At 41.8% G+C, this 13,364-nt stretch overlaps 2 long non-coding RNA genes across 2 annotated transcripts; one reads left to right on the top strand and one right to left on the bottom strand.

The window, feature by feature from the left end:
- Window positions 1–219: 219 nt before the first annotated feature.
- Window positions 220–1,992, bottom strand: LOC121741872. Its single transcript, XR_006037942.1, has 2 exons — window positions 1,287–1,992; window positions 220–663 (listed from the first exon to the last, which is right to left on the bottom strand). It is a non-coding gene; the product is annotated as an uncharacterized LOC121741872 (long non-coding RNA).
- Window positions 661–6,077, top strand: LOC121741864. Its single transcript, XR_006037941.1, has 6 exons — window positions 661–945; window positions 2,049–2,114; window positions 2,655–3,019; window positions 3,097–3,381; window positions 5,366–5,466; window positions 5,569–6,077. It is a non-coding gene; the product is annotated as an uncharacterized LOC121741864 (long non-coding RNA).
- Window positions 6,078–13,364: the final 7,287 nt, after the last annotated feature.

Below are 13,364 nucleotides of genomic sequence, written 5' to 3'. Positions count from 1 at the left end.
ATGACATTAACTACATCCAGTGTAATATCCCGCTCAAATTAACGTCATTAAACGTTTATAGACTAAATGAATGTATTAAAGCAATTAGTATTTTAAACTTCTATGTTTCGTTGTATTAAAATCCTTGATAAGTTTTAATTGATAGTTAAGCGCCAATGTGAAACTAATTTTGATCAAGGGTCAAGGACTTTTTGATGTGCAAGAAGATACATGAAGCGATAAAATAATTATCCATGTACATTTATAAATCAGATGGATATTAAATGTCCATTTACAAAATATAGTCATTTCTCTTCAAATGAAAAATGTACTAATTGTATTTAATTTATGATGTTACAAAAATGAGCTAAGACTTCTTCGCAAAGCTATTATTCTATCTTCAAGAAACCCCAACTTCCTATAAAAAATGGGACAAGTCAGAAACGACAGTGCAATAATACAGTAACAAAAACAACTCTTTCTATCTTTAAACATAGTCAACATATGAATAGTGCGACACTATTCACTGAAAACGACCCGAAGTCATCACATATGCATATCTACCTAATGGGCAAAAGAATAGGAAGTGGGTAAGGGAAGAATAGTACCAAGACTTTGTTTTTTTTACCAAATCCTACACCATCCCGGGAGCTCCGCCAATAAACACTCCCCTTAATTCTACCTCTGCAAAAATGTGATAAGATAAAAAAAAAAGAATGATGATGTTGGGATATTAACCGAGAAAAATGCGTAGCCATAACTTGTGTAGGGAGTTAGTGTATAAAAGAAAGTATCCACTTCCATTATCAACGCATACCCAAAATCTCTTTCACCTCCAAATTTTATTTTCAAGCAAATAGACGGAAAACTTTCCAACCTTCCAATACCGAGTTTTCAAGTTTTCGTTAAGAAGGAGAATTTCAAGTTGGAGTACTCATCATAGAAATCTCTTATCATTCTTTTGAGGTAATGATTCTCAAACCACAAGTTAAATCTTTTCAAGCATGATTTTATCAAGCATGTCATGTTAGCATAGAACATAGAATCACAACTAAGCATGCTTCATAAACAATCTTTCAATTCATTCTTTTCAAATTCATGTATGAAAACCATTTTATTCTATGCCGAGCCTAATTTACATACAACATATGTAAAGTCTTAGAATCAATAAAATGATTAGAAAGTGGGAAAACCTCCTAAAATGTTTTCTCTTTGTAAGATAAGCACCTTTGGAAATTTATAACGGAAAATCTAACCGTTCAAATGTAATTTCCTTATGTCAAAGTGAAGTTAGAAGAGTTGTTTACCTTCCATTAAAATTTCAGAACGATCGGACAATGTTTGAACCCCCGATCGTGTAGAAAATCGACACTGCTATTGTACGAAACTGCAGCCCCTTACGAAATTAATTTTAGTAGATCTAACCCTTAAAATTCTATTTCCTTCGGTAAAAATGATGCTTTATGAGTCATCTACCTTTGGTTAAAATTTCGGGACGATCGGACATTATTTGGACCTCCGATCGTGAAGGAAACATAGACTATCTCTTGTTTGGCGAAAATGAAAAGAAAGAGCAAAGAGAGAGAAACCGTGAAGTAGAGAGAGAATTAGAGAGAGTTTCAGCAAGGAGAGAGAGAAGGATACACAGTGAGGGAAATAGAGATGAATGAGATGTTTGACTTAGATATGAGGACCCTCCCTTTTAACTTAGATGGGCTTCTTTATTTAAATTGATTGGACTCTCTATGGTTTTTGTTTTATGCTTCAACTAATATAAAGAAGCAGAAAAGTAAGCCCATTTCTTTTTGCAAATAAATCTTTTGGATAAGATTTCTCTTGAATTAAGTTAAGTAAGTGACTTTATATGTTTTTTTTCAAGTAAATCCTTGAATTTATTAAATTAATTAGTCTCTTCTTGAATTAATACCATTAATTAAATCTTTAAATTTAATTAAAGTGAACGAGTTTATGAAAGAGAGAAGGAAAATAGGATGCATACCCTAAGTGCATATCATCCGCTATTGTTATTTCCTTGAAGCTAAATAGTTTATTATCTTTTATTGGACAAGGTCCATCGCAAGGAATTTAACTCTAAGTGAGTTAATATTGTTTTACGGAGTTCGGAAGCATACCAGGTGAACTTTTCTATCCTACATACAAATGTGGATAAAAATATGAAGTATATTTGAGATAATATTTATTTATCCAAATGATGTTGTCTTGCCATAAAAGATGTTGTTTTATGTAATGATGCCTATCTATTTGGTTATAACGAATGTGTTATGCCAAATAAAGTAAGAAATCGAATTCGGGTCCCAGCAAGGGGAGAGTCTCTATCCGGACTAGTGTACACGTGGACTGTGTGTCATCGGTAAGGTTGGCCGGTCCGGTGCCTGTGGAAAGTGGCCACTTTCCCAGCACATGAATGTTAAGGTGACCGTAGGAGAACACCAGCTCTACGGCACAAGATGTACAGATATGACAAAGAACAGAAAGAACTTAGACTATGTAGTAAAAAAATGGTTTTTAGTAAACCCAGGTCTTTTTAATAAAACCCATGAGTGTTCCCGTGATAATGGCTTGACAATATTTTGAAATGTATAATTGTATTTTTCGGCAACGCATTCACTGAGTACCTTTGTACTCAGTCCTGCATGTATTTTCTAAATATGTAGGTTGAGCTGTGATGCAGTGGAGGGTGCTAATTAAACCAGACCTACTTATATTTCCATTCAATACTCTCGGAGGTTCGTGTCTTCACACATGGAACCGCGTTCAGTTCCTTCCGCTGTGCATTGAAGCAAGTGAAATCATTTATGTCCCTAAAGACTCTGATAACTAGCCAGTATATTGTATGGTCCCCGACTCGAGTCATTGTGATCGAGTCATTCTATTCATGTATTCACCGTTAATACTCTACAGACAGAAAGTTCAACCATTAAATCTTTCTTTTCGTACTCAACCCACATTCTTAATATCCACCCCAGTCACGGTATAACGAACCTTGCTATAATTAGCAAAGTTAGGTCGTGACAGCCAGGTTCTCATTCTCTCATACTACTACATAATATAAGTTGGCTTTAATTTATCTGAATATTGTTTTATAAATAATTTCAGGGATTCTATGTAACGCCGGCGACCACTACCAAAAGGCAGAAAGCGCTGCCAAGTTTGCGGTGGAGGAGTACAACAACAAGGCTGGTGAACAAGGTTTTCTCAAGTTCATCACAATAGCAAATCTCAACGTGGAGCCCACCGCCAGAGCGCTCTACTACATCACCGTCGCGGCAGAGGACGCTGCCGGTGAGATTTGTCTCTATCAAATGCAGATTTGGGAGAAACTCAACACAGGATACCTAGTGCAGATATTCCGCCCTGCCCCATACTGCCTCAAATCATCAGGTACACCTTAAATTATCATTCGACGGACATCCCAAAAACACCTCCTGTCACGTCATACGGACATCCTACTGCACAGTGGCGGACATCCCGACAGACTTCCCACATTAATAAAAATTCACAAATTCACAAATTCACAAATTAAACAATTTACGGATTTAAACAATTTACGGAATTAAAAATTCGAAACGAATACGGAATAAAAATTTCATTAATTAAAAAAAGAAAAGTACATTACACCAAAATAAAAAAAAATACATTTCAACAATTAAAAACTCCATCAACGACGACCCCTCTGCTGCCATACTTCTTTAATTATATCGTTCTGGAGTCGAACATGAGCTTGTTTTTGGCGCATGTCGGCGAATGCACAGACTCGATCGACATCGTCATGGGGTATCCCCATGTGTACATTGCCAGTGGCCACGCCGTGGCTTGGACCAGCAGCATCAACATCATCATTGGCCCAATCAGTCAGCACTGGACCTTCATCTTTGACAATCATGTTGTGCATGATAATACATGCGTGCATGATGTCGGCAATGCTGTCAACATACCACAGCCGTGATGGACCCTTCACTGCCGCCCATCGAGACTGGAGCACACCAAATGCCCGTTCCACATCCTTGCGCGCTGCCTCCTGACGTTGCGCAAAGTATATCTTCTTTTCATTCGTTGGGCATCTGATTATCTTCACAAAGACAGGCTACATCGGGTATATCCCATCCGCCAAATAATAGCCCATACTGTGCTGGTTGCCGTTGGCGACGAAATTGACGGACGGACCGGCGCCCATGCACTGGTCGTTAAAAAGGGGCGACGACTGGAGGACGTTGATGTCATTGTTAGACCCGGTTACTCCAAAATAGGCATGCCAAATCCACAGCCGGTAGTCAGCTACCGCTTCAAGGATCATCGTGGGATTCTTGGCCTTGAAACCAGTAGTGTACATCCCTTTCCAGGCAGCGGGGCAGTTCTTCCATTCCCAGTGCATACAATATATGCTGCCTAACATTCCCGAAAACCCGTGCTGATTCCCGTTCATATCCAGCAGAGCCTGTCAATCTTTGGGGGTAGGCTTCCGAAGATACCTATCCCCGAATATCTCCCTAACGCCCTGACAAAAATACTTCAGGCACTCGCGGGCAGTCGTCTCGCCGATGTGGAGGTACTCGTCAAACATGTCGGCCGCGCCTCCGTATGCCAACTGCCTGATTGCGGAAGTGCACTTCTAAATCGGCGTGTGGCCGGGTTTACCAGCTGCATTCTCCCGCACTCTGAAATACCCGTATCGACGCTCTAAAGCGCCCACGATACGCAGAAGAGCGGACGATGCATCCTAAAACGTCGTCGGTACATGTTCTCCCCATATCGTGGCTCCGGAGCGAAGTTATCCTCGTACAACCGACGGTGTGCAACGAGGTGGTCCCGGGGTACCATAGATCGACGATGGATGGGTCGAGGTACCGCTGGCTCCAAGGCCGCTTGTTCCTCCCTATCCGCTGCCTCCGGCACACGTGCATGAATCAGTCGCATCATGTATTCATAATGCCCACCACTACCACTACCACTACCACTACCAGCCATTACGGATATATAAAAGAAATTTAGAGAGAGAGAAACTTATTAAAACAAGTGGTGCGAATGAAATGAAGCTCAATGAGCCGTATATATAGACTTTTAAATAAAAAATAAAAAAATTTAAAAATCGGGACGTCCGCACGGACTACCGTCGTGTCTCCGCAATGGGGGACGTCCGCGGAACTCCGGTGTCCGCAGCGGACGTCCGTATCCGTCGCGACCTTGCACAATGGCGGACGTCCCGCGTGGACGTCCGGCACGCCGTTCGGACGTCCGCCGTGACGGGCGCCATTGCTGATGCTCTTAAATTAAATATTTTTGTCGATTAATCCCTCTTAAATTAAATATTTTTGTCGATTAATTAATATGTTGAATTAGTTTATAATTGATGGATTTGGTATTGTAGAGAAGCTAGCACACAAAAATTGCTGCCTTGTGATTAATAACTTGGTGCCTTGGATGGATGAAAATTATTTGTAGTACAAGTGTTTCAAAGGTGCACATCAGGTAAATATTATTCTTTTTTTTCGTGGCTAAATGTTATAAATAAATTTTTTTATGTTACCTGTAAATAATTGCATATTAATTAATTTGTGATTGAATTTTCAGATTTTAGGAATTGAGATATGTCGCGGTGCCAATGAGGGGGTCGAGCAGTGCCCCCGCCCCGGGCCCCCAAAACGTTGGGGCCTCCAAAATCCAAATACATACATGAGTATATACATGCTACTGGGCCAGGTCCAAGCAAGAAACAAGAGCCCACAGCAGAGAGCCGCAAAGGCAGGCAGCGCTAAAGCCTAAATACAAGCTAACAAGCAAATACTATTAGTTTATAGTATTATTATGGGGCCCCTCTTTTAGTTCCGCCCCGGGCCAATAAAAACTTAGGACCGGGCCTGAAACCATGCGTACATATGGATGAGAAATTCTGCAAAGGTGGAACAGATTGCTCACAAGTATGGAGGGAGAAAGATGCCGAGCTCTAATGTTTTGTATACTTTTAATTTAAGCAATTAATTAAAAAGTATTAGATTTTGATTTTATTTAACGGAGTTAGTTTCTATACACTTTGCATAACATTTATCTAATATTTAATAAATCTCTCGTTGTTTATATTTTGTCCATGTGTATGCCATTTCTTTTTTCTATGTGTCGAACTTATTGGCTTTAGTAATTATTTGGTGTTTTATACTAATAGTAGTATCATTTGACCAACTAACGGCTAATAAAACAAAGATATGGGAAAAGGCAAATGCTACGGAATTATGTGCAACTCATTTGATAATCGCGTCAAATTTTAAGAGGGATTGATGCGGAGCAGGAAACTTTGCGATTTGTTTTAAATATTTTAATCTCCAATTAATTAGTTATATTTTATTAGTTATTTTCCGTTATTTTGTTAAAGTCAGCGTGAGTGACTCCTTTAGGGTTTAGAATTCCTTCTTTAAATTAAGTTGTAATAGTCATTAGCCGTCATCTTGGTTTTGAGATTAATAGAAACGGATCTTCGATCCCTCGCCCTGCGCACTCTGTGTCAGGTGTTACTAGAGCCATGGCTGACGATTCCGTGGTAGGCAATCTTTGCGGACATGATCACGGCGATGGTCATGTGCCGATGAGAGATTGCTCGTTGTTGCGCCGTTTGGAGCAACAATTTGATTTGCGTTTCGATGCCATACAAACGCAAATTGAAGGGGTAAGCAGAAGGCTGGATGTCTTGGAAGTGGGTGTAGGCTCTACAGCCAGGACGGAAAGGATCAGACGGGAGGACGGTCGGCGTCTCCGTAGGGAGAGTCGAGTGGATGTATCGTCTGAGTCAGAATCTGATGAATCGGGCCCATCAAGGCGCTCAAGACATTCAAAATCATTGATGAGATCAGGGGGTTTGCGACGTCATACTAGTGAAACTTCTGATGGGCTAGAGGAGAGTGTTAATGAATCTGCGTCGATACGAAGAAATAATCGTATGAGGGATCTCCGTAGGGGACGTGGTGGTGATCGTGTTAGCGATGCATCCTCAACTGACCAAGGAGCCATGAACGTGAGTAATGTTCAGGATCGTGCAAACGTGAGAATTGGAGAGACATGCCATCAAGACACGATGATAACTGGAGCAGTTGTTAAAGAAGTGGTAACTGACACAAAGCAGTTGTGAAAGAAGTGGAAGTCAAGTTTGTTGATGTAATTGTTTAGTGCTATTGACGTGTATTTAGTTGATAGGAATTTAGGCTATATATATATAGCCATGTCTTTTTGTATCTTGGTTTTTTATGTAAAAAAAGGGATTGTGATAATCTGAGATACATTGAATTAACACTTCCAATATGAAAATTCAATCATCTTCTTGCTTCAGCCTGGTTTCTTTCATGGTATCAGAGCCATGAAGTAACCTTGTTCCTTTTCTCTGCCTTCCTTATCTTGTTTCTTTCTGCATTTCTAAATGTCAGACAACGAGTCGTCAGGTGCTGCAGAGCAGCAACCGACCTCTTCTCCAAACACAATCGTTCCCATACATCCTCACAATCACCCTATTTCCTTCAAACTTTCTGAAACCAATTATCTTATCTGGAAACAACAAATTATGACCATTGTACGCGGATACGGTCTTGAATCCTTTCTTGTAGGAGAGCAACAAATTCCTACTCAATTTATTTCAGTTGCGGGCACAACCGAAAGGGTTGTGAATCCAGAATTTCTTCTTTGGAGTCGTCAAGATCAATTGTTGTCAGCTTGGATCCAGTCTTCTTTAACTGAAAGCACTATGATCCAAATTGTGGGTCTTACATCCAGCAAGGAAATTTGGAAAACTATTGAAGCCAATTTTGGAAGCCAATCGAAGGCCAAAGTGTTGCAGTACAAGCTGCAACTTCAAACTATCAAAAAGGATGCTCTCTCTCTACGTGAATATCTCAACAAAATCAAAACATGTTGTGATCTTCTCGGAGCAGCCGGATGTATGGTTAAAGATGAAGACCATATCCTCCATATTTTAGCAGGTCTGGGAAAGGAATACGATCCGGTGGTCGTAACTATCACATCTAAAGCAGACTCATGGAGCGTACAGGACGCAAGTGCGCTACTCTTCTCTTTCAAGTCGAGACTGGACTCGACAAAGTCCTCCTCCATCAATCTTGATGGATCTCAACCCTCAGCTAATCTCGCCCAAATTTCTGGTCAGAGGCGAGAAGGATCGCAACACAATAGTCGTGGCAGTTTTGCAACTTATGGTAGAAATGAAGGTGGAAGAGGATCAGGTTACCGTGGTGGAAGAGGGGGTCGAGGAAAATTTTCAGGCAATCGTGTTCTCTGCCAATTGTGTCAAAAGCCGGGCCATACGGCTGAAAGGTGCTGGTACAGATTCGAGCAAAGTTTTTCTCCACCACCGCCTCAACAACAACGACCACGACAGCCCATCTATGGCCAGTCACAACCATCTATCTATGGCCAACAACCTGCTGCCAACATGGTTCAAGCTCGGAGTAATATGAATCAGTCACAGTCTCATCACTCCCCTTCAGAGTACAATTTTGATGGCTCTTCATCCTCAGCTTGGTACCCGGACTCTGGAGCCACCAACCACATTTCAAACGATCTTGCAAATCTGAATGTCAGTTCGGAGTACCATGGAGGTATGAAACTTCAACTTGGTAATGGAAATGAGATTAAAATTGCACATGTTGGTCATTCATTGCTTCACTCTGATCCCTCTCCTAACTCTAGATCCCTTCTTCTCAATCATCTCCTACATGTTCCTCAAATAACTAAGAACCTTCTGAGTGTATCTCAGTTTGCCCAAGACAACTCCGTGTTTTTTGAATTTCATCCTTCTGTTTGTTTTGTTAAGGATCAGGTAACCAAGGAAACTCTTCTAAAGGGCACTCTTAGTCGTGGACTTTACAGATTTTTTCTTCACAAATCTCCTCTCAAGACTCCAGTTCCTTCTAGCATTTCCAAGAAGACTCCAAGTCAGCATGAAACCTGCTCAGTCTCTCTCTCGGGTCAGACTCATGTAGCTTGTTTTTCTAGTCCGAATGTATCTAGTTTAGAGCTTTGGCACAAACGAATGGGCCATTGTGCCGTTGATGTTGTTAAGAAGGCTTTAACTAGTTGTAATATTCCCTTTAAATCAATGAATTCCACTTCTTTATGTCAGCCTTGTTGTCTTGCTAAGTCTCACAGACTTCCATACACTGACTCATCTACTCAATACACAACACCTCTTTAGTTAGTACATAGTGATTTGTGGGGGCCATCTCCTATAATTTCCAGAAATGGGTATCGCTATTATGTTACTTTTGTTGATCATTACTCAAGGTTCACATGGCTTTACCTATTAAAAACCAAAGGGGAGGTAGAAACTGTCTTCAAACACTTCAAGTCCCTCGTTGAAAATCAGTTTAACACTCGTATCAAATCCTTTCAAAGTGACTGGGGAGGGGAGTATAGGGGTCTCACCTCATTTTTTCAAGAATGTGGTATTCATCATAGACTTTCTTGTCCATACACTCCACAACAAAATGGTTTGATAGAACGAAAGCATAGGCATATAGTCGAAATGGGATTGTCTATTCTTGCTCAAAGTGGACTGTCCAAATCCTTTTGGGATGATGCTTTTATCACCTCCATTTTTATAATTAATAGACTCCCTTCCAAGGTACTCAATTTCTCCACTCCTTATGAACAGCTATACCACTCCAAACCCAAACTTCACCTCTTAAAAGTCTTCGGTTGCTTATGTTACCCATATGTCAGACCTTATAATAAACATAAGTTAGACGATAGGTCTTCTCCTGCTACTTTTCTGGGCTATAGCTCCATACATAAAGGGTACAAAGCATTACTTCCCTCAGGCAAGGTTATCGTCACTAGAGACATTTCTTTTGATGAAAATATTTTCCCTCATAAATCTGATTCTCCTGTCACACCCTCACATTCTCAAGTTGATCCTCTCTCTACTCATCTACCTCCTCTTACCTCTCCTTCTATCTTCCCTGTGTTACAAAATCCCATTATTCCTACTCCAGCTCCATCTCATAATCTTCCTGTAACTCCAACTTCATCTCCAGATTTTCCCGTGTTCAGCTCTCCTCAATTTTCAGATTCCTCCCCACACAACGAATCTCCTCATCCACTCCTCAACCCGACTTCTCCTACTGCGTCCACTGAGTGTCAGCTTTCAAATACTTCTACTGTCCCTTCTCCTGAGCCAGCTCCCCTTGTTGTCCCTTCTCCTGAGCCAGCTCCCCTTGCTGTCCCTTCTCCTGAGCCAGATCCTCATCCTCGGCATTCCATGACCACACGTGCTCGGGCTGGTATCTTCAAGCCCAAGACATTCTCCATTACCATTAATCCATCTGATCTTGTAATTCCAAAGTCCTACATAGCTGCTCTCTTGATTAAAGTATGGAAGCAGGCTATGTTAGAAGAGCTCTTGAGAAACAAAACGTGGACTTTGGTACTTCTACCACCCGGTAAGAATTTGGTGGGTTGCACTTGGATTTTCAAGTTGAAGAAAGATGCTGATGGCGCCATTGCACGTCACAAGGCACGCCTAGTGGCTCAAGGTTTTTCACAGGAGCCGGGGTTCGATTTCGATGAGACTTTTAGTCCTGTCGTAAAGCCGAATACAATCAGACTAATTCTTGCCATCGATGTTTCTTGTGGCTGGTCTATTACTCACCTAGATGTGAATAATGCTTTCTCACACGGCGATTTAGTTGAGGATATCTATATGAAGCAGCCCCCGGCTTCGAGCAAGGCTCTCCCCAGCTCGTTTGCAAACTGAACAAGGCAATATACGGTCTCAAGCAAGCCTCTCGATCTTGGTTTCTCACAGTCAGATCAGTGCTTCTTAATCTTGATTTTTCCCAATCTCGTGCAGACACATCCCTGTTCTACAGGAATCGCAACGAAGAAGTTACATACCTTCTTATTTATATTGATGACATGTTGGTTACAGGTAGTTCTTCTGTTGCAGTTAAGGAGGTAATCTCCCAGCTTCATATGCATTTCTCCCTAAAAGATCTAGGGGAGGTTACTCACTTCCTTGGTGTGGAAGTCACACGTACAGTTACTGGACTTCTTCTCACTCAAGGAGCCTACATAAGAGATCTTTTGAAGAAGCTGCATATGGAGAGCGCAAAAGGTTGTCCCACTCCGATGGTTTCTTCATCGCAATTGTCAAAGCACGAAGGAAATCCAGTTAGTGATGGTAAATTATATAGGAGTGTTGTGGGAGCTCTCCAGTACGCTACGATAACATGGCCTGAAATTAGCTTTGCAGTCAATAAGGTCTCTCAATTCATGTCATGCCCGCTTGACACACATTGGAAAGCGGTTAAGCGCATACTGAGGTATCTTGCAGGATCTATAAACTATGGCTTACATGTTGATCCTGCTCCACCTTCTCTGGTTGGTTTCTCAGACTCTGACTGGGCAGCGGATCCCGACGATCGACGCTCTATAACAGGTTATTGTGTGTTCTTCGGCAAGACTCTTGTGTCGTGGTGTTCTAAGAAACAAAGTGTGGTATCGAGGTCGAGTACGGAGGCTGAATACCGAAGCTTGGCGCAGGTCTCATGTGAAATTGCATGGCTTAGTTCTCTCCTGAGTGAAATTGGAGTAAAGCTTAAGAATATGCCAATGGTGTGGGTTGATAACTTGAGCACGATTGCTCTTGCGAGCAACCCTGTGTTGCATTCTCGCACAAAACATGTGGAGCTTGATGTGCATTTTGTGCGGGACAAGGTTCGAGCCAAGCAAATTGAATTGAGGCACGTGCCTACGCTCGATCAGATTGCAGATGTTTTAACGAAACCCTTGAGCTATCAATCCTTCACGAAGCTGCGGAATCGATTGAGCATATGTCCCCTATCTTCGCTCGCATTGAGGGGCCGTGTTAGCGATGCATCCTCAACTGACCAAGGAGCCATGAACGTGAGTAATGTTCAGGATCGTGCAAACGTGAGAATTGGAGAGACATGCCATCAAGACACGATGATAACTGGAGCAGTTGTTAAAGAAGTGGTAACTGACAGAAAGCAGTTGTGAAAGAAGTGGAAGTCAAGTTTGTTGATGTAATTGTTTAGTGCTATTGACGTGTATTTAGTTGATAGGAATTTAGGCTATATATATATATAGCCATGTCTTTTTGTATCTTGGTTTTTTATGTAAAAAAAGGGATTGTGATAATCTGAGATACATTGAATTAACACTTCCAATATGAAAATTCAATCATCTTCTTGCTTCAGCCTGGTTTCTTTCAGTCATGTAGTAATGGAAAGGGATTGTGAAAGACCGAGGAAGCAAAGGACTCCACCTGGGTTTAGATTAAAGATTGACATTCCCACATTTTACGGGACTCTAAATATTGAGGGTTTCTTAGATTGGGTAGCTGAAGTAGATAGGTTCTTTGAGCATGCCGATGTCCAAGAGAAAAAACGTGCCAGCATGGTTGCTTGTCGTTTGAAAGGAGGGGCCTCTGCTTGGTGGGATCGGACGCTGCAAGAGCGTGAGGAACTTGGGAAGGCAAGAGTCTGTACTTGGCGAAAAATGAGAGGGATGCTAGTAGATGAATTTTTTACCAATGGACTATGATCAAGTCTTGTTTCAACAGTACCAACGCTGCCATCAAGGAACTCGATCGGTGCACGCGTATACATGTGAGTTTAATCGTCTTACAACCAGGAATAAGTTGTCGGAAACCATTGCGCAAAAGGTGGCGCGATACCTTGATGGGTTGAAGCCCCAGATACGTAATAAGATCGGCATTCAAGCAATCCATTCTTTGATGGATGCTAAAGGCTTCGCTCTAAAAGCCGAACAAATGATTCAACAGAACCCGTTTAGAACCAATTCGGGAGGTGACCGCAGTAGGATGACAGGTCAGCCAAACAGCCAATCAGGCGGAGATGGGAGTAATGCAGTGAATGGTCCGATGGAAAAGAGAGGATCTGGTGAAGTCAATAAGGGTACTCCACATGTGGGTAACAAACCAAATACAAACCCATATGCCCGACCATTTGGGGGTAAATGTTTTCGTTGCGGGGAGACGGGTCACACATTAAATATGTGCCCGGGGAGACGCACTGTTAATATTGTTGGAAAGGAGATAGATGATGAGGAGGTAGACTTTTGTGAACCAGATGTAGATAGCAATGATGATGATTGTGATGACGAAGTTATGCAGTTGGCTGGAGTGTGTCAACGTCTGTTAATCGCACCCAAAGTAGATGATGCTAACACTCAACGGCATCAATTATTTCGAACTAGAGGCTCAATTGGAGGTCAACTTTAGGCCACCCGCAACGCGTCACGCGGGTGGCCCGTATCCCGTCACTCAGGGACGGGACGACAGCGTGACTCGTTGCCGGCCCCGTCTCGTCCCCAGCCCGTCACCCATCCCA

This window comes from Salvia splendens, chromosome 1 (assembly GCF_004379255.2).
Source record: "Salvia splendens isolate huo1 chromosome 1, SspV2, whole genome shotgun sequence".
NCBI lineage: Eukaryota > Viridiplantae > Streptophyta > Magnoliopsida > Lamiales > Lamiaceae > Salvia > Salvia splendens.
Note: the sequence above shows the minus strand (reverse complement) of the source record. Positions and strands in the feature narration are given on the sequence as shown.